General features: G+C 48.6%; 1 pseudogene; it reads left to right on the plus strand.

Moving 5' to 3' along the window:
- LOC102178117 lies at positions 450-3,337 on the plus strand (annotated as a pseudogene).

Raw genomic sequence — 24,052 nt, forward strand, 5'->3', positions numbered from 1 at the left:
TACAGACCAGCACACACTTTGAACAGAGCAACTCTAGATATGAAGTCCATGTTGATTTTCCTAACCTACTGTGTACCTTTGATATTCTTTGTGAATATAAATCTTTAATTTTGATATTGTCATCTTCTCTCTTTTGGCCTTGTGGTTTGTGCTTTTTAGGTCCAGTTTTTAAAAGTCTTTATCATTTGAACACAAACTAAATATGACATAAAATTATTAAGAAACAATTATGAATTTTGTTCAGTGTGACCCTGGTACTGTGATTATAATTTTTTAAGTCTATATGTTAGTGGTGAATATTTAAGTACTTATATGGGTGAAAGGGCTTCCCTGCAGGCTCAGGTAGTAAAGAATAATGCCTGTGTCAGAAAGATCCCCTGGAGAAGGGAATGTCAACCCACTCCAGTATTCTTGCCTGGAGAGTTCCATGGACAGAAGACCCTGGCAGTGTACAGTCCGTGGGGATGCTTAGAGTCAGACACAACTAAGCGACAAGGATTTTCACTTTCTTTATGGGTGAAATAATATGTCTTGGGTTTGGTTTAAAATACAACAACTCCCAGCCATGCTGAACTGGCTCAGTGCTTTTCACCATGTCGCATCCCCTTACCTTCCTCTGCTGGGTCAGCTATGGCGGCCGTGAAGATGCTGAACCCCAAGGCCAAGGTGGCTCGAGCCCGGGCAATGTTGGCGGTCAACATCAGCACTGCCCAGGGCTGCAGGACGTGCTGAGGACCAACTTGGGGCCTAAGGGCACCATGAAGATGCTTGTTTCTGGTGCTGGAGACATCAGATTCACTAAAGATGGAAATGTGCTGCTTCATGAAATGTAAATTCAACACCCAGCAGCCTCCTTAATAGCCAAAGTAGCAACAGCCCAGGATGACAGAACTGGTGTGGGACCACTTCCAGGGTGCTCATCATTGGAGAGCTGTTGAAGCTGGCGGATCTCTCCATTTCTGAAGGTCTTTATCCTAGAATAATTACAGAAGGATTTGAAGCTGCAAAGGAAAAGGCACTTCAGTTTTGGGAACAATTCAAAGTAAGCAAAGAGATGGACAGGGAAACATGTATCAGTTCAGTTCAGTTCAGTCGCTCAGTCGTGTTCAGCTGTTTGTGACCCCATGAATCACAGCATGCCAGGCTTTCCTGTCCATCACCAACTCTCGGAGTTTACTCAGACGCATGTCCATCAAGTCGGTGATGCCATTCAGCCATCTCATCCTCTGTCGTCCCCTTCTCCTCCTGCCCCCAATCCCTCCCAGCATCAGAATCTTTTCCAATGAGTCAACTCTTCACACGAGGTGGCATAGTATTGGAGTTTCAGCTTTAGCATCAGTCCTTCCAAAGAAATCCCAGGGCTGATCTCCTTCAGAATGGACTTGTTGGATCTCCTTGCAGTCCAAGGGACTCTCAAGAGTCTTCTCCAACACCACAGTTCAAAAGCATCAATTCTCCGGCACTCAGCCTTCTTCACAGTCCAACTCTCACATCCATACATGACCACTGGAAAAACCATAGCCTTAACTAGACGGACCTTTGTCGGCAAAGTAATGTCTCTGCTTTTGAATATGCTATCTAGGTTGGTCATAACTTTTCTTCCAAGGAGTAAGCATCTTTTAATTTCATGGCTGCAATCACCATCTGCAGTGATTTTGGAGCCCCCAAAAATAAAGTCTTACACTGTTTCCCCATCTATTTCCCATGAAGTGATGGGACAAGATGCCATGGTCTTAGTTTTCTGAATGTTGAGCTTTAAGCTAACTTTTCCCTCTCCTCTTTCACTTTCCTCAAGAGGCTTTTTAGTTCCTCTTCACTTTCTGCCAACCGTGCAGAAGTGTGGCCAAAAGGAGCTACCCCACGCCCAAGGGCAGGGGTGGCAGCTGAGAGGAGCTACCCCACGCCCAAGAAGCGGCGGCTTCACAGGCACAGGAGGGCCGAGAGGAGCTACTCCACGTTCAAGGTCAGGAGGGGCGGCCGTGAGGAGATACCCTTTGTCCAAGGTAAAGAGCAGTGGCTGCGCTTTGCTGGAGCAGCCATGAAGAGATACCCCAAGGTAAGAGAAGTAAGTCCAAGGTAAGAGAAACCCAAGTAAGATGGTAGGTGTTGCGAGAGGGCATCAGAGGGCAAACACACTGAAACCATAATCACAGAAAACTAGTCAATCTGATCACACGGAAACACCTATAGATGTGGCCAGAACATCTCTACGAACTAAAGTTCATGCTGAATTTGCTGATGTCTTAACAGAGACTGTAGTGGACTCCATCTTGGCCATTAAAAAACAAGATGAACTTATTGACCTCTTTGTGATTGAGATCATGGAGATGAAACATAAATCTGAAACAGATACAGGCTTAATCAGAGGTCTTGTTATGGACCATGGGGCGCGGCATCCTGATATGAAGAAGAGAGTAGAAGATGCATACAGCCTCACCTGCAACGTGTCATTAGAATATGAAAAAACAGAAGTGAATTCTGGCTTTTTTTTTACAAGAGTACGGAGGAGAGAGAGAAATTAGTGAAAGCTGAAGGAAATTCATCAAAGACAGAGTTAAAAAAAATAATCAACCTGAAAAAGAAAGTCTGTGGTGATTCAGATAAAGGATTTGTTGTTATTAGTCAAAAGGGAATTGATCCCTTTTCCTTAGATGCTCTTGCCAAAGTAGGCATAATAGCTCTTCGCAGAGCTAAAAGGAGAAACATGGAAAGGCTGACTCTTGCTTGTGGTGGGATAGCCCTAAATTCTCTTGATGACCTAAATCCTGATTGTTTGGACGTGCAGGACTTGTCTATGAATATACATTGGGAGAGGAGAAGTTCACCTTTATTGAGAAATGTAACAATCCTCACTGTCATATTATTGATCAAAGGACCAAATAAGCACACGCTTACTCAAATCAAAGAGGCAATAAGAGATGGCTTGAGGGCTGTTAAAAATGCTATTGATGATGGCTGTGTAGTCCCAGGTGCTGGCGCAGTGGAAGTGTCAATGGCAGAAGCCCTGGTTAAATACAATCCCAGTGTAAAGGACACGGCCCAGCTTGGAGTTCAAGCATTTGCTGATGCGTTGCTCATCATTCCCAAGGTTCTTGCTCAGAACTCTGGTTTTGACCTTCAGGAAACACTAGTTAAAATTCAAGCAGAACATTCAGAATCCAGTCAGCTTGTGGGTGTGGACTTGAACACTGTTGAACCAATGGTAGCAGCAGAAGCAGGCATATGGGACAACTACTGTGTAAAGAAACAGCTTCTTCACTCCTGCACTGTGATTGCCACCAACATTCTCCTGGTTGATGAGATCACGAGAGCTGGAATGTCTTCTCTAAAAGGTTGAACTGAAGCTTCCCTTGTAGCTGAATCCTGAAGACTACAGAGTGATCCTAATAATATAGCTTTGGAATTTTGGTCCAAGCTTCAAATGATCTTCAGAGGATTTTCTTTTCCCATATTAAAAAAGGAGAGAACACTGGCACCTATTCAGATTCTGAAGCTCTGAAATTATAATTAACAGTATTTTTTAATTGCACTGCAGTGTCCACACACAGCTAGTCATACTTACTCAGTAAACAGGACATTTTGCTTTACCCTCAGTGATATAAAAATATTAGATAAGCATATGTTATCTACCTTGTTATTAAATATTCCTTGAAAAACAAAAAAAAAAATTCAACAACAAAACAAAGTGGATGAAACAAAATTGTTCAGAGATCTTAGAATAGCAACCCTTTACCAACCTAGATGAAAGTAATTTACTAACCAGGACATACCGGTTGAATATAAGCTTGGGGTACATGAATATAAATTACATTTTCCTCTTCTTCTTTGCATGAGAAGCAGAAGTACAATCAGGAAGATGTTTCTGACTATTGAATATAATGTCTTGAGTACAGGGGAGTTCACTATACTGTTCTCATCATCTTTTGTGTTTGTATAACATTTTTTTTAAAAATACAGTAGTGTCTTCCCATGCTAGCTGACACACAAAAATATTTTTGTACACTTTCATTAATTAATCTTACAAATTTACCATCCATATTTAGATCTTCAGTTTATCTGGAATCCACCTTTGTATGTGGTTTGGGGTAGCAATACAACTTGATCTTTCTCCATAGGGAGATCTGGTTGTCACAATACAATCTTCCCCCATCATCCGACATCGCCATCTTCACCAATCCATCTGGTCCCTATATGTTGATGGGACTATTCCTGGGCTCTGTGCACTGATCTATTGTCTTTGTGTGTGTGCTCCTGCTTCGGCACCCCCTTTTACTACTATAACCTGTAGTAGGTTTATTATCTGACAGAGCAAATACCCCATTGTATGAATTAGAATATTGATCTGGCTGTATTAACAGAGATCAAATGGCAAGAGTGTTGGCAAGAGGGTTAGCAAGATGTAAGTCAGTTCTCTTTTGTGTAAATGTCCGAGCTGGTAGACAGTTCCGCTGCACATCACCCAAATTCCCAGGCCCCATCAGTTCTGGTGCCCCTCTCTTCCCTTGGATGTGATCCTCATCTGCCAGAGGCAGGTAGACTCACTGTTCTAGCAGTGATATCCTGTTAAGGACACAGCCCCGAAGCTGCTCACACCTCTGCTCACATCCTGAACTGCGACAAGCCACACCTGGCTACAAGAGATGCTGGGAAATAAGGTGTCTCTGGGCCACCGTGTGCTGGACCAAAATCTGAGAGTTCTCTACTAAAAGAAAAAGGCATAGCAAAAACCTCGAAGGTCCAGCAAGCAGTGTCTGCCTCACACTCAATTTGGGGGCTTCCCCAGTGGTCCAGGGGTTAAGATTCAACCCTCCACTGCAGGGACTGTGGGTTCAATACCTGGTCCACATGCCTCGTGGCCAAAAAAATCAAAACATAAAACATAAGCAATATTGTAACAACTTCAATAAAACCTTTTTAAAAAATGGTCGCAATCAACAAAAGGCAGAGAAGCCTGGTGTGCTGCAGCTCACGGGGTCACAAAGAGTTGGACTCAACTGAGCTAATGAACAACAACAACAAAATAAAAACAATTTTTTTTGCTATTCTTTCCCAAAACAGACTTATCATCCATAAACCTTTATTATCCTAAATAAGCTTTGGAAAGAATGTGCTGATTTCTTTGAGAAACCTAACCTCTTTTTATTGAGGTTAATTCTTAATTTATAGATTGCTTTGGATGCTATTAACATTTATGAATGTAGAACATTTCTTCATTTTTAAAATTTTTTAAAAATTTCCTTTGGTAGAGAGGCTGTTCTTAAGACAAGAAAGTCTTGTTCATTTTTTGTTTATTTTTGTTAAGATCAGATAAATCATAGTTTCTGTGATATTGTGAATAGCATCTTATTTTGATTCTCTGTCTGGCTAGAACTACAGTTACTTAGTAAGGAACAGCAAGCTGTGGTCTGTAGGTAAAATTCAGATTATGGTTTGCTTTTGTGTGACCCATGAGCTAAAACTTATTTCATGCATTTAAAGAGTTGTTGAAGGAAAGAAAATGAAAGGAAAAGAAGTAGAGAGAACAGGAAGGGAAAATACCAACTACTATAAAGAAATTCTGCTGACTTTTCTAAGCTGGTCTTTCATCTTGAAGGCTGATGGTTTTCTTACCAATTCTAGTATTTTCTTGTTGATTTCCTTGAGGTTTCCATGCAGTTGGTCACTGCATCCACAAATGACAGTCTTATCTGTTCCATCGAAATTCTTACACCTCTTATCCCTTTCCTTGTCTTATAGCTTCAGCCTGTAATACTATGTTTACAAAAAAAATTGTACTGATAGTATGAGTAGAGTTTCTTTGTTCTAAATCTCAATGAAAATGAGTCTCAAGTTTCTCCATTTAATTATGATTTTGCTGTAGGATTTTGGCATACAGCTTTTATCAAGTTAAAGAAATTCCCTTCTATTGTTGATTTACTAAGAAGTTTTTAATCAGAAGTAGATGTTGGCATTTCTTGAGTGCTATTGAAATAAATGAAACGATTTTGTTCTTTCATTTGGGAAGAATTACACTGATAGATTTTTCTGATGCTCAATTATCCTTGCATTCTTAAATAAATCCTATGTCCACTACACTCATAAGTGAAATAAATCTACAATTTCCTGTACTGTCCTGATCATGTTTCAGAATCCAGGTTATGCTAACCAGCCTTATTAAATGGGTTGGTATCTTCCTTGCTTTGTCTAATTCTGGAACAAATGTTGTAAGAGAACATTACCTATGTCCTAAAAGTTTGGCAAAACTCACCTATAAGATTGTATGACCCTAGAATTTTTTATAAAAAGATCATGATTATCACTTCAATTTTTAAAACAACTATTGATCTATTCAAGTATTTCTTCTTGAATTTATTCATTGCTTTGTGTTTTCTAGGAATTTATTCATTTTGCTCAGGTTTATTAATTTACTGGGCTTCCCAGGTGGCGCTAGTGGTAAAGAACCTACCTGCCAATGCAGGAGACATAAGAGACATTGGTTTGATCCCTGGGTTGAGAAGATCCCCTGGAGGAGGGCATGGCAACCCATTCCAGTATTCTTGCCTGGAGAATCCCATGGACTGAGGAGTCTGGCAGGCTATAGTCCATAGCGTTGCAAAGAGTCAGACACGACTGAAGCAACTGAACACACGCACACCAATTTAATATCCTGGAGTGATTCTTCTTCTTTTTATATCCACAGAGTATTATTTTTGAGCTTTTCCTTTTTTATTATATATCATATTTGTATATTTATTCTATTTTCCTTGATTAGTCATATTAATTTATTCAAAGAAGCAACTGTTGGCACTCAGTAGCCCATCCTTTTTAGCTCTGTTTCTCTGATTTTTTTGTCTTTTATTGAATTTGTTATAATATTGCTTCTGTTTTTTATGTTTTGGTGTTTTGAGGCATGTGCGATCTTAGCTCCCTGACCTGGGATTGAACCCACACCCCCTGCATTGGAAGGCAAAGTCTTAACCACTGGGCCACCAGGGAAGTCCCTTATTTCTTTAGTCCCCTATTTTTAGTGTCATTAATTCATCCCTCTTTTCTTATGTTTTGCTCTAACTTCTTGAGTTGACTCCTTAGCTCATTTGTTTCATTATTTCTTGTTTCCAATAAATGTATTTAATTCTATATATTTTCCTGTGAGTACTTTTTTTTTAGCTATGTCTTAAAATTTGAGTATAGAGCACCTTTAAGGCCATTCAGGTCTAAGCATTTTGTGGTTTCCCCAGGTGATTTCCTCTTTGAGCCAGGTGTAATTGACTAGGATGCTGTCTAATCCCCAGACACATGGAATGTTTGTGTTGATCCTATGGTCCTTGATTTATTCTATCACATGGTAGTCAGAGAACATAGTGGGTGTCAAGCTGGCTGAGTACATGGAGGCTTTCTGTGAAGCTAGCACAAGGACGACTTTTGTGATTGTTCCATGTGTGTTTGGATAAACTTCACATTCTCTGCTTGGGCAACATTTATACACTCATAGAAATTTGAGTCTATTAACGGTGCCTATCAATTTTTCTATATCCGTTTAAGTCCCCTTAATCAACCAGTTCCTGAGAAGTGTGTGTTGACACTGACAACTCCAGTTGTTGGTTACTAAAGCAAGCAGAAATCTAACTGCATCATTCCCAGCGCTTTTGGATAAGAAAGAGGAAAAAGGGCAATCTTCAGCTGGCCTTCTGTAATCACCCTCTTCCCAGGCCTGACTCACCTCCTACATAAGATTCATCTCTCTCCATCCACCCCATCCCTGACACACACCCCTGCCCTCTGTCACTGTGAACTCCCTGCCTTGAACAACCCCGAGGGACACTTTTCTCTCACTGTGTTCACTCTGGGACTCCTCCCCCCAAAATTCTCCCTTGAGGCTTATCTAACTCCTCATAAATACCTTCAAGATCCAGCTCCGGTGCTTTCGACCTCATCCACCGCCACATAACCACTGACACCTGGACTGCAGCCAAGCCTTGCCACCTCCAGCTCCCACCTCTGAGCCTCGGCCCAGGCCACTCCTTCTCATTGGAAGGCACTTCTCCAGATGGTCCTATTTCTGCCACTCCTGCAGGACCCAGTTCAACCTCCCTTTCTCATAAAAACAGTTCCTCCTCTGTGTTTGGCAAGTATTCTTCAGACACATCCTGCAAATATTTAGTGGGCATCCCCATGAGCTATGTTTGTACTTGACCCCAGATTCAGAGATGGATGGGACCCCAGGCCCTTCCCCAGAGGATTCTGGAACCCGGATGGCCACCTCTAATGCAAACAGGGTCCGAGCAGGTAGGAGAAATCTGTCAGCAGCTGTGGATTGCACGACTTGCTGTCTCTAGAAGGTTCACCCTCGCCCTTGCTAGTGTTTGGGAATGTAAGTCTTGAGCTACCCCAATGCCCAATTTTTCTGGAGAAGCCACACATTTTTGAAACATTGGCAACTAATTCACATGTTTCTGAAACAGGATGCTGGGCAAACAGCCTGCGGGCCAGGTGTGGCTGCTCAGACTCCAGCCTCGAGGGTGACTAACCCAGCCCGAGGAGAGCTTCCCAGGGAAGAAGTCACTTGAGTGGAGGAGTGCTGGGCAATGAGTAAGAGGAACCAGCAGAGAAGAGCTGAGAAGAATGTTCCAGGAAGAGGGATGAGAGCATTAATGATGGTCCATGTTGTCTGGGTCCACACCGCACCTCACAAGCCCAGCTGCCCATCCCAGTCCCCTCCCCAACCTTCACCTGCAGCCCCACCCCCTCCGCAGGAATGATGAAGGGAAGAAGGGACCAGGGCTCCCCTGGCCATGGGCTGGTGCCTTGGAAGCCAGACACAAGTACCCAGGTGTTTGGCCTGGTAGGTAGAGATGGAACTCTGAGGGCAATGATGGGTGAGGACAGCTCCCAAACACCCCTTCATGGACCCAGGACACCCATGCTGGTGAGCAGCCTTCTCTCTGGGCAGCCCAGAAGACAGGTGGATGGGAGGTTCAAAGAGGGGTGTGCCCCTGGCAACACACTCCCTGAATGGCCCCGCTCCAGCCGGTGTGTGCTGCTTTGGGTTGTTTTGTCTTCTGTGTTTAATGGAGCTCTCTGTTTTCTGAGAGGGTGGAGAATCGCTGCAAGGCTTTGTGCCAGAGAGGACAGAAGTGGGGGCCCTCAGGTTGGCCTGGCTCAGTGACCCAGAGGTGAGAACAGGTACAAACAGGCTGGTCCCTGACACAGGTGCCCCACCAGACCCGGCACACCACAGCCCGCCCCACCCCTGGCCAAGCTACACATATGGCCCAGGTACCTGCCATGTGCCAGGGGTCACCCTGGTCACCAAGGAGACGGCTGCCAGGGTCTGGAAGTTGCAGATGCCCCATGAAGATCTGCCCTGAAGTGTCTGGGTATTGGGGGACCTAGGGGTTGGGAGGGGGCTTCAGAAAAATTCTACAGAACAGAGATGGCAGGCAAGTTGTGTCTTGAGACCTAAGAAAGTTTTTGCCAGTGACCAGGAGAAGGCATCCCGGGCAGTGGCAGCAGCTTGGTGAAGGTGCAGAGGTGCGAACCTCCTGGAGTATTAGCCTACGCCAGCTAGTTCTCTGTTGTTCAGTCGCTCAGTCATGTCTGACTCTTTGTGACCCCGTGGACTGCAGCACAGCAGTCTTCCCTGTCCTTCTCTATCTCTCAGCTGCTGCTGCTGCTGCTGCATCGCTTCAGTCCTATCTGACTCTCTGTGACCCCATAGACGGCAGCCCACCAGGCTCCTCTGTCCCTGGGATTCTCCAGGCAAGAACACTGGAGTGGGTTGCCATTTCCTTCTCCAAAGCATGAAAGTGAAAAGTGAAAGTGAAGTTGCTCAGTCGTGTCCGTCTTAGCGACCCCACGGACTACAGCCTACCAGGCTCCTCCATCCATGGGATTCTCTAGGCAAGAGTACCGAGTGGGTTGCCATTTCCTTCTTCATCTATCTCCCGGAGTTTGCTTAAATTCATGTTCATTGAGTCGATGATGCCATCCAACCATCTCATCCTCTGTCATCCCCTTCTCCTGCCCTCAATCTTTCCCAACATCAGGGTCTTTTACAATGAGTTGGCTGTTTGCATCAGACGGCCACAGTATTGGAGCTTCAGCTTCAGCAGCAGTCCTTCCAATGAACATTCAGGGTTGATTTCCTTTAGGATTGACTGGCTTGATCTCCTTGCAGTCCAAGGGATTCTCTAGGGACCTCTCCAGCACCACAATTGAAAAGCACCAAGTTTTTGACACTCAGCCTTTTTTATGGTCCAACACTTGTATCCAACCAGTCCACCCTAAAGGAAATCAGTCCTGAATATTCATTGCAAGGACTGATGCTGAAGCTGAAACTCAAATACTTTGGCCACCTGATGCAAAGAACTGACTTCTTGGAAAAGATCCTGACACTGAGAATGATTGAAGGTGGGAGGAGAAGGGGATGACAGAGGAAGAAATGGTTGGATGGCATCACCGACTCAATGGACATGAGATTGAGTAAGCTCCAGGAGTTGGGGATGGACAAGGAAGCCTGGCATGCTGCAGTCCATGGGGTCGCAAACAGTCAGACACAACTGAACTGAACTGAACTCATTTCCTTACATGATTACTGGAAAAACCATAGCTTTGACTATATGGACCTTTGTGGGCAAAGTAATATCTCTGCTTTTTAATACGCTCTCTTAGGTTTGCCATAGCTCTTTTCTCAAGAAGGAAGCATCTTTAATTTCATGGCTACAGTCACCATCCACAGTGATTTTGGAGCCCCCCAAAATAAAATCTGTGGTTGTTTTCCCCATCTATTTGCCATGAAGGAGCACAAAGGCCAAGGGGGTGGGGACAGAGACCTCGGAGAATGCTGTGAAGACTTCATCCAGTAGGCAGTGGGAGCCACTGGTAACTTCTGGCCTCAGAAAGTCCGCCTGGGCAGCGGAGGTGTGTGACAGGCCAGAAGATGGAAAGTGGGATCAGTGGGGTCTGCTGGCCTAGCTGTGAGTGGACACTGGCCTGGGTGTGTTAATAGCTGCCCCACTTGCCCAGAGCATCTGATGGCTGCCAAGAGCCCTTTTTCCCCAGAAGGCAAGCCGGATACCAGAGGCAGTGTGGTTGGCCCCCAGGTTTCCCCCAGAAAGCCCCTGAGCAGTGGCCCATGCAGTCAGATCCTCCCTCTGAGGCCCTCTGAGTGCTCTCTGTTGGTCCAGCAGCTGGGGCTGGGGCCATAGGAAGTCCAGAACACACCCTGCAGGTGCTTCTCAGATCACCCCCTGCCCCAGCACCATGACGTGTGGACTAGGGGGCAGAGGGGAGCTGGGATAAGCCGACACTGAGGTCCAGCTCTCACTCCAGGGCAAGGTGACCCTGGCCAGATTTCTAAACCTCTCTGGGCTATGTTTTCATCCATGATTGACGAGATGCCAGGCACTGTGTTAAGTCTCTTCACGCTTAATTCCAGCCAATCCTCGCCAGCTTTGGGGACAGACTCTTCTACCACATCTCATTTAATAGAGGGAGGACTGGAGCTCTGGGGAGCTTAAAAGGTTTTGTCCCTTCAAAGTTGGAGTCACCACGCTCCATCCAAGGCTGGGTCCCATACTCAGGAGTCTAATAACCCTGTGTGCTTTTCCTGGGTCTGGCGTGGGAAGGAGCCAGCACCTGGGGGATCCTTACCGCCAACCCCATCACATCCCATCCCCACCACCCCACTCCTGGGGAGGCTGTCACTTGGAAGGAATGTCTCTGTCTCAAGTTAATTTCCCTATCTCCTTGCCCTTTCTGCCTTTGACCAGAAGGCAACCCCCCAAATTCCTGAAATTCCAGAAAGTTTCAAGTAAACCTCCTAGAGAAGACATGGCATCTATACCACGTGACCTGGAGCAGGTCACACAACCTCTGCAAGTGTGGACACAGAGAGGCCGGTGAGTTAGAAAGCTTCCTGAGAGGGAAAGGGCCCCTCCCCATGGGGCTCAGCTGTGTAAGCTGGTGTGAGACCACCCTGTGCGAGGGGTGCACACACATGTGTGTGGAGGCAGGGGTATATGAGGGTAAAAAGGCAAGTACACACACTCCCAAAGGCAGGCACTGAGATGCACACACACACACACACACACACACACACACACACACAAGCATACATCCTTCAGATGAGGCCTCTAGAGGAAGGGGTGGGCCAGAGAGAGTCCTTTTCACACAGCCCTGCCCAAGGCCCCCTATACCTCCAGCCCATGAGGCCATCTTGGTCAGCTTATCAGCTGACCTCCCGCAACGCACAGGGTTTCCCGGGACAGTGCGCTTGAGGGTCCAGTCCCACATGCTGCCTCATCCCAGTCACAAGCCACAGCATCCTCTCTAAACATCCCTCCAGGGAGCCCCATTCCCTCAACACACCCAGGGGCCTTCTCAGCTCTGTGATCTGTGCCCCTACCCTCACACACGCACTGACAGACTCACACTCGCCACTGTGCACGCACCGTTACATACATGCACACTCGCACGCAGGCTAGCAGATTTCAACCTGCTCTATCAGACATTGTGGCCCAGGATGTGAGGCTGGTAGCTCTGTTAAGGCCAATGCCCCCAGAAGAAAACTGCTTTCTCTTAAGTAAGCTCTTTTTCAACAACTGCTCAGTCTATCAGGGAACTTGGGGCTGGCAACTTGAACATCTTTCCAACACTCATTCACCAGACCTCAAGTTCAGAGTGGTCCTGCAGGTAGGCACGTCTAGATGAAGTTTAATGAACTTCTTTATTAGTATGGTCGTATTGTCTCCTACAAATGGCCGGTGATAGGGTTTTCTATTGACGGCAGTGGTGTGGAACTGTTTCCTTCGCAAATAAATTGGTTTGGGACTTCCCTGGCAGTCTAGGGGTTAAGACTTCACCTTCCAATGAAAGGGATGTGGGTTCAGTCCCTGGTTGGGGGCCTAAGACCCCACATGCCTCCCAGCCAAAAAGCAAAACAAAGAAAAATAGAAACAATATTGTAACCAATTCAATAATGACTTTAAAAATGGTCCACATTAAAAAAAATCTTTAAATAAATTGGTTTTCTGGTTTGGGCTTTTTTTTTTTTTTAGTATATTAATCTAAAGAAAGATATTACATAAATACTGGTATAGGAAATTCCAGAAATTGGCAAGATATGACTCAAGCATCACCTCCTCCAAAAGGCCCTCCTTGACTCTGCCCCCTGTGGACCACCCCACATTCTGGAGCCTTCCTGTATTTTCATGGTAATCCTGTGTTCACATGGCTGCCTTCCCTGCAGATGTTGAGCTCCATGAGCCAAGGACACAGCCCCTGAATCTGACCCACGCCAGGAGCCTTGGGTCTATCAGGTCCTGGGGGGCCCGAGGGGTGATGCTTCTAACACCCAGATCCTGACTCTGCCTGGTTCTGCCACCCCATCCACACCCTCCCACGGCAAAGTCACTAAGTTTCTGCCATCTTTGGACATAAGCCCATCTGATGTACCAGCCCAGAGGCAACACATAACCCAAACCTGACCTTATCTTTCCGAAATGCCTTGACCTCTCTCCGGAGGCCTGACCCGAGTTCCCCACAGCCGGACGTGCCCTTCACTGTGATGGTCCCCACCTCTGCTACCCTAAACCTGCCCACTTCTCCCCAGATCTGCCACCAGCCTTCCTCCTCCCCAGACCCCACAGGGCACCGCGGCTCAGCCCCAGCCTTGTCTGGGTGCCCACTGGAAAGCTCAGGGGTGTGTCCATCTCTCTCGCTCTGGGCCTCCTCTTGCAGTGGAGGGCGCTCACACCTGTGGCTCGCACCTCCCCCTGCCTCCCTGAGCAATCACCGGGCCTTTGAGCTGCTCTGCCCCCAAGACTCGCCCAGCGCAGTTCAGGTGACACCCCTCCCGCTTCAGCCTACCATGGCTCCCCATCACTGGCAGAGAAGAGCGGAGAGGAGATCCCCATATCCCAAACCCCTTCTGGGAGCTATAAACTGTGCAGGCATTGCCCACTTCCTCTACATCACAGGAGGAAGGCCCAGGGAGTTGAATGTGAGCCTTCAGGAGAATGGCTTTTCGTCCAGAGGGCAACATGGGAAACCTGGATGGAGGCGGAAGGGGACGCGTGGACAAGGACTGTCGCACAGGAGAGGAGAGAGGCCTGCATCTTATTGGAGTAAGGAACCTGGATGCTGGGGCCACGGAGGAGGTCAGAGCACTGGTGCTGGAGCTGGCCATCTCCCTCTTCCTTCCCCTCCCTGCTGTTGACCCACCACACGTGGATTTATCTGGGCTTCATCTCTGCTAATCCTGCCTGCACCCACCCACCTACCCACCCACCCATCAAAACGTGAATTTCAGGAGGGCAGGGACTCTGTCCACCTTCCCTGCTGGATCCCCAGTGCCCGGCACCCAGGCTCAATGCACAGATGAGGAACAACTATCCATTTATGCATAAATGAAGAACTCAATGCATTCTGCCCTATTTGTATTTAGGTTGACAGGATGGGAAGCTCAATTGTGTTTTGTTTAGTTTTCACTCTTTATTTTCACTTTATTTTCACAAATTTTATTTGTGTCTAGTTGATTACAATGTTGTGTTGGTTTCACGTGTACAGCGCAGCGACTCAGTTATGTGTGTACACATATGCATTCTTTTTTCCTGTTCTGTTCCCATACAGGTTATCAAAGAATATTGAGTAGATTTCCCTGGTGGCTCAGATGGTAAAGAATCTGCCTACAACGTGGGAGACCCAGGTTCGATCCCTGGTGGGGAAGATCCCCTGGAGAAGGGAAAGGTTACCCACTCTAGTATTCTTGCCTGGAGAATTCCATGGACAGAGGAGCCTGGCCAGCTAAGTCCACGGGGTGGCAGAGTCAGACACAACTGAGCAACCAACACTTTCACTTTTCCTGTGCTATATACTAGGTTCTTGTTTGTTATCTATTTTATATATAGTAGTGTTCATATGTTAACTGGAAAGGCCACTTGTGGAGAAAAAAACAGCTCCATTTGGGGGCCTGCTGAGCCCCCTGCCACCTCTCCCCATCCAGTAGGTGATGGAGGCCAACTAAAGGAAGGGTATTTGAACTGGCCCTGCCATTTGAATTTCTTTCTCTTCCCCTGAGTCTTCTCCCTCCCCAGACAGACCTGGAAGGGTCAGGCTTGCAGCACACCTCTGATGACCTCACCCCGTTGCTGACCCCCGCTGCTAACTCCTGGCCAAATCCCTTCCTCCTTGGCCTGCAGTGTCCAGGAGTGACACTTCCCCAGACACAGCAGGCAGGTAGGGACCTCTGTCCTCTTGTCCTATTTTCTGTGGGGATGGTCAGCCTTCAAAGTCCCACAGACCTGCCCACCTGCATCTGACACTGTCATCTGACCACAGCAGCAGGGGCAGGGTTTGTCCCCAGCGTCGGGACTGCAGCCTCCGGGGGCCCTGCACAGAGCCTGACACATGGTAAGTAGGCAACAGATATTTTCCAGTGGATGAAAGAATGCATGTCACCCTGACTGGCTTGTTGTCTTGGTCATTTAGAGAAACTTGGAGTAAAACCTCCACTGCCAGGTCATCACAATAACATTCAGAAGACTCACGATATGGCCCCCAAATGATAACCCTGTGCCATCCTTTGGTGCAATGCCTTTCCACAAGTTTCCCTGAACTGTCAGTGGCTCTTTCAGTTACCACCTAAACTGCTCACCCAGCAGAACGCACAGCTGGGAACGCTCAGCTCTGAGGGGCACTGCCAGCTGGGGCTGGAGAAGCAAGTTCAGTTTCACTTCTCCTGGAGGATCCTCTGATCCAGGATGTGGCTGGCAGTGAGGACGGGTGGCAAGGCCTCTGGGGAGATGTGACCTCACCTAAGGGCGGGGGCGAGAAAGATTGCTTAGTCGGGGACATGAAAGCCCAGCACGAAAGCCAAGAGCTCCCAGGGTTCGTTCCCTGGCTGGCGTTGTGGTGAGCCCTCCCTCAGGCATCCCATTGTTTCCTTTTTAAAAACACCAGGCCAAACAATGCTTCCCAGATCTTGCTCCTAGACCCAGCCTGGGAGAGCAGGGACTCCAGGAGGGGCTGACTCGGCTCCCACCCCTAGGGCCAGGTGGACTGTGCTGCCAGGGCCCCAGGCTGGCCCCACCTCCCAGGTCACAGAGTCCAACTCTGCTCAAAACTTGGGTCATCCTTCAGGGCCTCTGAGCCTCTTGGGAGACCCCAAGCTCCCTAAGGCAGGGCCAGGGTGGTGTCCAGGGGCTCTGTGTACCCACAGCATGCCACTATCACTGAGTAAGGAGGAGAAGGATATTTCACTGTGCCCTGGTCCCAGGGTGGGGAAGATGCTGGGAGGTTGGGAGGATTTAATGAGTTGAAGTTATAGACCATGGCTGGTTCTCTCCTGGACTTGCCTCCGGGAGCTGGCCTGCGGGGCAGGGGAGGTGAGGAGCTGTTGGGGGGTGGGGTTCATGCTTGGCTGGAGGGGGCCCTGCTGCAGTCCAGCGGGAAGGACAGCAGCCTGCAGATGGCAGAGTCCGAGAGCCCCTGGAAGAAAGGCTGGACAGATCCACTCCAAGGGCTGGGCCGGCAGCAGCCGGCGGAAAAGACCTTGAGTTGCCATCCAGAGTCCCCATACGCAGAGGGAGGAGGTGGGAGCCTTGTAGAGAAAGAGAAAGACAGCTCCAGAATGGTGGCCCCAGACCCAGAGGAAAAATCTTGGGGCATGAACATGGCCTCCCATCAGCGGCCCAGCTGCATGTCAGCACAATCACCCATTTTCCCCAACTGGCTGCATCTCTGTTCTCACAACCCAAATGCCCCCACGGCCTGCACCCACACCCTCCCTGGCCATATTGATTTACTCTGCTTTCAGGGCACCTGTGGCCCCAACAGACGGGCTTCTGCCTCCTGCCTCCCACATGGAGTCTGTCTCTCAGCCAGCTGCTGGGAGGCAACCCAGGGAGAAGGAGGCCTTCTTCCCATCCAGTCTCTCGGGAGTCTCATCATTATTAACACTCAGAGCAGCTGTGCAGTCCATATCTCGTGGTGGAGTCTGTAGCCTCCATGGGGTGGAGGATGTTATTTTCAGCTACTTCCCAGGGCCTACCACATCGTCAGGGCTTTATATTCACAGAGCGAACGAATGAGTGATAGAAACTGTTAATTTTCACTGACTGCACACTGGGTCAGAGAAGGCAATGGCACTCCACTCTAGTACTCTTGCCTGGAAAATCCCATGGATGGAGGAGCCTGGTAGGCTGCAGTCCATGGAGTCATGAAGAGTCGGACCCAACTGAGCGACTTCACTTTCACTTTTCACTTTCATGCATTGGAGAAGGAAATGGCAACCCACTCCAGTGTTCTTGCCTGGAGAATGCCAGGGACGGGGGAGCCTGGTGGGCTGCCGTCTATGGGGTGGCACAGAATGGGACAAGACTGAAGCGACTTAGCAGCAGCAGCAGCACACTGGGTACGGTCTGACTGCTTTTCCTGTATCATCTCATTTCAACTTCACAGCAAACTAAGGGGTGGGTACTTCTCTGGCCCCTACTTTACAGATGGGAAACCAAGGCTCAGAGAGGTTAGGTGGATTGTCCAAAATCACTCAGGCAGGAGGGAAGAGAGTAAGGACATAATTTTACATGTGGATTTTTCTCCACCTTGGCTTGCTTCTCCTCTTGGAAAGTCTTGGGGAAGGTGGGTCCTCTTGCTTTTTGGGAACATCCCACCATCTGAGATGCTGGTACACCTGGAACTCAGGGTGTGTCATACGCCTGCATCCCAGGTTCTTGTCAAATTCAGTTTTGCGCTGTGTGCTGCAAGCCCACTGGGCTGAAGGAAATAGTAAGTCCTTCCCACTTTAGTTAGTTATGAACAGCTCTCGTGCCTGGCAGTCAGCTTCAGTGAAGCTAGTTGAGCCTACCTGCACCCTCGCACCTGTCCTTGAGTCCACAACCCACGTGACACACTGTCCCTACCCCTTGCTGCTTGCCAGCTTAAGCCAGGCTCTGAACTGGGAACTGGCCCGTGCAGACCCTAAGGACCCACAGAGCAGTCTCCCCATGGGCTCTCTGCCAGCAGCAGCCACAGAGTAGGGTGTACACAGGAAAGAGGCCCCCAGGGGGCTCCAGGGAGTGTGACCAGCTCAGCAGGGTTGGCTATCACTGATGCCTTTGTGGTAGAAATAAACTCACAGGTGATGACTCCATCCCCAAATGAAGTAGTAAATATCGTGTCCCTCCAAAACTGGGGACCCAGGAGAGAGATCTCAGTGAGGACTTGTTGAATTGCCCAGCAATGGGTGAGTTCCCATTCAGATAACCTTCCTCACATCCTTCTTGGGGCCAAGGCGTGTCTGAAGAGTAAATCAGTGAAAGTGCTGTCCAGGTTTCTGTGTGAGTGATGCCCACAGAGCCAGGCAGTGTTTAGAGCACCTGCACCCCTTTCTGCCATAACCCTCTGAGGCAAGGGGAAGCCTTGCCCTGTGGGAAGCCCACCCACAGCCCCTGGACTTCCCCTCAGGTCACCTGGGACAGCTTCCAGCCTGCCCATAGGGTTCAGCGCCAAGTACCTGCATGGCTGAGGCCTCATCTGTGGCTGTAGGGTCAGCTTTCAGCCTGCCGCAGGACCAGGAGTGGAGGCTATTCCCAAGGTCACCTCCACCTCCCCTGACCCAGCCAGGGCAGAGGTAGGGGTGGGGGCAAGATTTCTTCCATCTCTACATCCCAGGAGCATCTTTTGTGGGCATCTCCATGGGCGGGACCAATCTGTCTCTCACAACTGTCCTGCCAGGTAAGAAGCCTGCACCATCATCCCCATTTGACAGGTGGGGAAACTGAGGCTGAAGTCATCACAAGGCCAGTGTCAGAGCTGAAAGCACCTTCAGAGCTTCCGGCCTCCAAGACAACCAGCGCCTGCCCATCGCTGACTCCCTGGGAGAGAAAAAGCAGCTGGATAGGACGGTCCATAGCCTTGCTGGACAGTGAGCCCTGGTCTCTCATTGGTGCCCCATGGTGGGCAGAGTCACCCCAGAGATGCTAGAATGAAGCATAGGAAAGGGGAGCTGCCCTGCGTTCCAGTGAATCCCTTGGAGTCAGGTTTGTGTTAGCACCAGCGCCGACCGCAGGATGAACTCAGGCAAGTCACTTAACATTCAATCCTCATTCTCAAGCATGCCCATCTACTCACACACACACACACACTCACAGCCATGTGCACACGCAGCCCCATCCTCCACCGGTGCTCCCCAAGCGCCCTGCGTGCGTGCGTGTGTGAGTGAGCGGGCGGGTGGGTGGGTGGGTGCCTGAGTCTCTGGAGCTCGCTCAGAGCCCCCGGCTCTTGGCTCAGCCTCCGTGGCAGCCTTCTGCACAGGCAGCTGGCTCTGGAGGATGGTTTGAAGGCTTCCGGAAGAGGCCTGTCCCCCAGAAGCATCCCTCCTCCTTCAGCCTGCCTGTCAGGGGCTTCCCAAGCCCCTCCTGAGATCAGGATGGGGGGAGCCCAACAGTGACCCCACAGTGATTTCCATACACCTTCCCTTATATCCTCCCAACTACCCTGCAAGATGGGCAGTGACTCTTCATTCACCACCCTTGCAGTTGCAATACGAAAACTCAGACTCAGGAAGGTAGGGGGAGGCACTCAGGCCCCAGGTGAGAAGTGGCCGCACCAGCATGTCAGCCCAGCTGACTTGGGTCTTCCCATCAAACCGGAGACCCGGCCTCAGTGAGACAGAGGCTCCAGAAGGCCGTGAGGGAGCCCAAAGGAGAAAGAGAAAGGAGCTTCACTCTGGCACTGTGGTGGCCACCCTGAACACAGTGTCTAGATTTTTAGTTCTGTTGTGGCAGTCCTGAAGCTGTCGAAAGCAGTGAGACCTAAAGACGGACAGAGCTGTGTTGTTGCCAGATGTGCACACACGTACATTCAGGCGCACAGGCACACACACCAGACTCACAGACACACACACACACGCACACACACACACACACACACACACACATACACAGATAACACACAGACACACACAGAGACAGTCATACACACAGACACAGACACAGACATATAAATACATACACGCACAAAGAGACGCAGACACAAACATGGATACACACACAGACATATGCACACATATAAACACACACAGACACACACAGATAAATACACAGATACTCAGACACACACATGTAGACACATGCAGAGACATACACACACAGAGAGACACAGACACACACAGACACACACACAGAGACATATACACACATACACACACACAGAGATACAGACACACACACAGATACACAGACACACACACAGACCTATACACACACAGAGACACAGACACATACAGATATACACACAGACATATACACATACATATACACACACACACACACACACACATACACAGATAACACACAGACACACACAGAGATAGTCATACACACAGACACAGACACAGACACAGACATATAAATACATACACGCACAAAGAGACGCAGACACAAACATGGATACACACACAGACATATGCACACATATAAACACACACAGACACACACAGATAAATACACAGATACACAGACACACACACGTAGACACATGCAGAGACATACACACACAGAGAGACACAGACACATACAGACACACAGACACACACATAGAGACATATACACACATACACACACACACAGAGATACAGACACACACACAGATACACAGACACACACACAGACCTATACACACACAGAGACACAGACACATACAGATATACACACAGACATATACACATACATATACACACACACACACACACACACAGAGACACATACACAGACACAGACACACACACACACACAGGTGCCTGTGATGAAATTGACTCCATGAAGATGCAAGGGTCTGCAGGCTGGGATGTGGGAGAGGGTTCTGATGAACAAACCCAGGAGATGCCCATGGACTGGGACAGGTGACCAGACAGGCACCCGACACCCAACTTCTGAACCTCTCCAGACAGCTACCATCCACTCAGCAAATGCTCAAGGGTCCCCACCTCCAGCTGGACACACTAGCTCACCACCCTAATTGCATTTCAATCCCCATGGTTACACAACATCCTGAGGTGACCCAGAGTTGGAGATGGAACCCAGGTCCATCTGACTTCACAACTTTGGGTGCTCTGGGTTTGGGGAGGTTTCATATGGGCTCTGAAGGGAGACGTAAGATGCTCTGTAGTCCAGGTCACATCCCAAGAGGAAAGCAGGGAAGACAACACGGAGGCAGTGGATGGCCAGGGACACCTCTTCACAAGGACTGCTCTAATCAAGGCAGGTCACAGAGAAGTGCCAGGTCTGTGCGTGGGCCCCCTAGAGGGTCTATAGTCCTTTCAGCCCAGGGTCCTGGGCTTGGGGACTGAAGTCAGCCGTCAGGGCCATTGAGCCACTGGGGCTGGGGTGCTTGTACTTTTGGGGAGGTTGAGGCTGATCAGATGCTGGATCAGAGTCATGCACTTAGGACCTAAAGGCTTAGGCAGCTTTGCTTTGGCCGATATACTGTAGTCCACAAATAACGTTTAAAAAGTCATCCTGGTTGCTGACATTTCAGAATTAGGTGACTGTTGAGAATCTCCCAGTCCTCCAAGGCATTTACCTGCTGTAGGTACATAATAGCCATCCATGATGGAGAAGCCATCGCCCACCTCCAGCTTCTCTGCTCATCTTCCCAGTCCTAGTGGATCTTGCTAGATCTTACTGGTCATATGCCTTCCAGCTTACAGATGGTGGGAGGCTCTCAGGTGAGCAGACCTCTTTCCAACTCTTTCCCAAGGTTCCTGGCCCTGCTATAGGCCTCCAGTTGTAGAAGACGTGCAAAAGCGTGTGATCACACATGCTAGGGACGTTCCCTCTTGTGGGCAAACATAAACTCAAACTAAATGAGATGGGGCATCTCAGCACTGAGATTCTGTGATGCTATGAGTAGATGAGAGGCAGAGAAGAACAGATACGGACGAGAAGGAAAGGAGAAATAGAGCAGGGGGAGATGTAGCCTGGAGGCTTAGAGGTGACAGAAAGGCGGCAAAGCTGCTTTTGGACATCTCACTGTATCTTCGATGGTTAAAGTTGGTGGGTATTACTGCACCATTTGATTAATGATGTATAACAAATCACCCCACAACCCAGAGGCTTAAAATAACAACCGCTTATTTAGCCCAAGGTCATGCAGGTCAGTAATGTGGGTTGGCCTTAGCAGGGAGATCCTCTGGTCTTCACAGGTTGTAGGCTGGTCCTGGCCAGGTGGTTAGGTATCAGCGATGGGTCATCTGGGGACTGGTGGTGGTCAGCTAGGAAAACGATGGGGACAGAGCCAAGTGTCTCTCATCCCCCAGAAAACCAGCTAGGCAGGGTTTCAAGAAGGTGAGCAGAAGCTTGTAAGACCTCAAGACCTAAACTCACAACTGTTTCATGGTTCCCCTGTCACATACTGTTGACCGAAGCAAGCCACAAGCCCTACTCAGATTCCAAGGGTGAGGAAGCCAGCTCCACCTCAGAGGCAGGAACTGGAAGGATGCATCACATTGTGGAAAGGAGTGGATAAGACAGCCATTTTCATATTCATTCTACATAAACAGAAAGCACATGGAGATGACTTAAACAAGATAGACGTTTGTCTTGCTGTCATCGAAAGAAGTCCTGAGCTGGCTATCCAGAAGTGTCAGGGCAGCTCCTCAAAATCTTCGGGGATTCTTGACTTCTCCCAGTATCTGCTCTGCCGCCTCAATGTAAGGTTGCCTTGTGTCCCAAGACGGCTGTTGGAGTTCAGCCATCAATCTTTATTCCAGGCAAGAAGCAGAATTGGGGTAGACAGAAGAGGCAGTATGCTAAAGAGCATGCCTTCTAGCTGAGTGGCCCCAGCAAATCTTTTCGTGTCTTCTTAGTCAACACTAGCTATACAGGGGGACAGGAGATGTGCTCCTTGAGCTGGGAACTTGGCCATCGGGAACAAATCAGGTTTCTATCAGGAAAAAAGATATAGAGAATGAATACTGAGTATGAAACTAGCAGCATCGGCAAAGGGAAGAGGGGTAGAGGGGAAGGGAGGAGTTAAGCCACTCTCCTTCTTGGCATTTTACCTAAAGGCCTGAGGACTGTTTGCTAAGTTGCTTCAGTCGTGTCTGACCCTGTGCGACCCCATAGATGGCAGCCCACCAGGCTCCCCTGTTCCTGGGATTCTCTAGGCAAGAACACTGGAGTGGGTTGCCATTTCCTTCTCCAGTGCATGAAAATGAAAAGTCAAAGTGAAGTCATTCAGTTGTGTCCGACTCTTAGCGACCCCATGGAGTGCAGCCCACCAGGCTCCTCCGTCCATGGGATTTTCCAGGCAAGGGTACTGGAAGGGATGCCATTGCCTTGAGGACTGTTTAGAGAGCAGTAAATCACTTTTTTTCTATTACTTTATTTGTGAAATTATATTACACATACAAAAGTGTGTATTAAATACATGTGCGTATTAAATGCATATGTGCATTTGTTAAAATAAACATCCATGTACCCAAAGAATGATCAGTTGCCACCCCACCAATTGAGCCTGTGGACTCAGGGCAGTCCTTGAATCACCCACAGAGAGGTCTCCCCCACATAACAAGTCTCCCCACAGCACCCACCACCCCAGGCTGAAAAGCTTGGGCGGAGACCCCAGCCCTAAGCAGGGTGGCCTCATATCTGGACATCTCCTGCAGGAAGTCACAGTGGTGGTACCATGCCATGTGGGGACAAATCCTCTCTGCTCCCCACCCCCGGACCTGGGCCAGGTTCAGCTGCACCACATCTCTCCTGGCTCCAGAAAGGACCTCCAAGGACCCTAAAGGGAAAAATCAGTTCAGTTCAGTCATTCAGTCATGTCTGACTCTTTGTGACCCCATGGACTGCAGCACGCCAGGCTTCCCTGTCCATCACCAACTCCCAGAGCTTGCTCAAACTCACATCCATCGAGTTGGTGATGCCATCCAACCATATCATCCTCTATCGTTCCCTTCTCCTCCTGCCTTCAATCTTTCCCAGCATCAGGGTCTTTTCCAATCAGTTAATTTGGTCTTTTCCAAAGAGAAAAATAAACGTTGGGAAATGCTAATGTCAGAAGAAGC

This window comes from Capra hircus, chromosome 2, assembly GCF_001704415.2.
Source record: "Capra hircus breed San Clemente chromosome 2, ASM170441v1, whole genome shotgun sequence".
In the NCBI taxonomy this organism is placed as follows: domain Eukaryota; kingdom Metazoa; phylum Chordata; class Mammalia; order Artiodactyla; family Bovidae; genus Capra; species Capra hircus.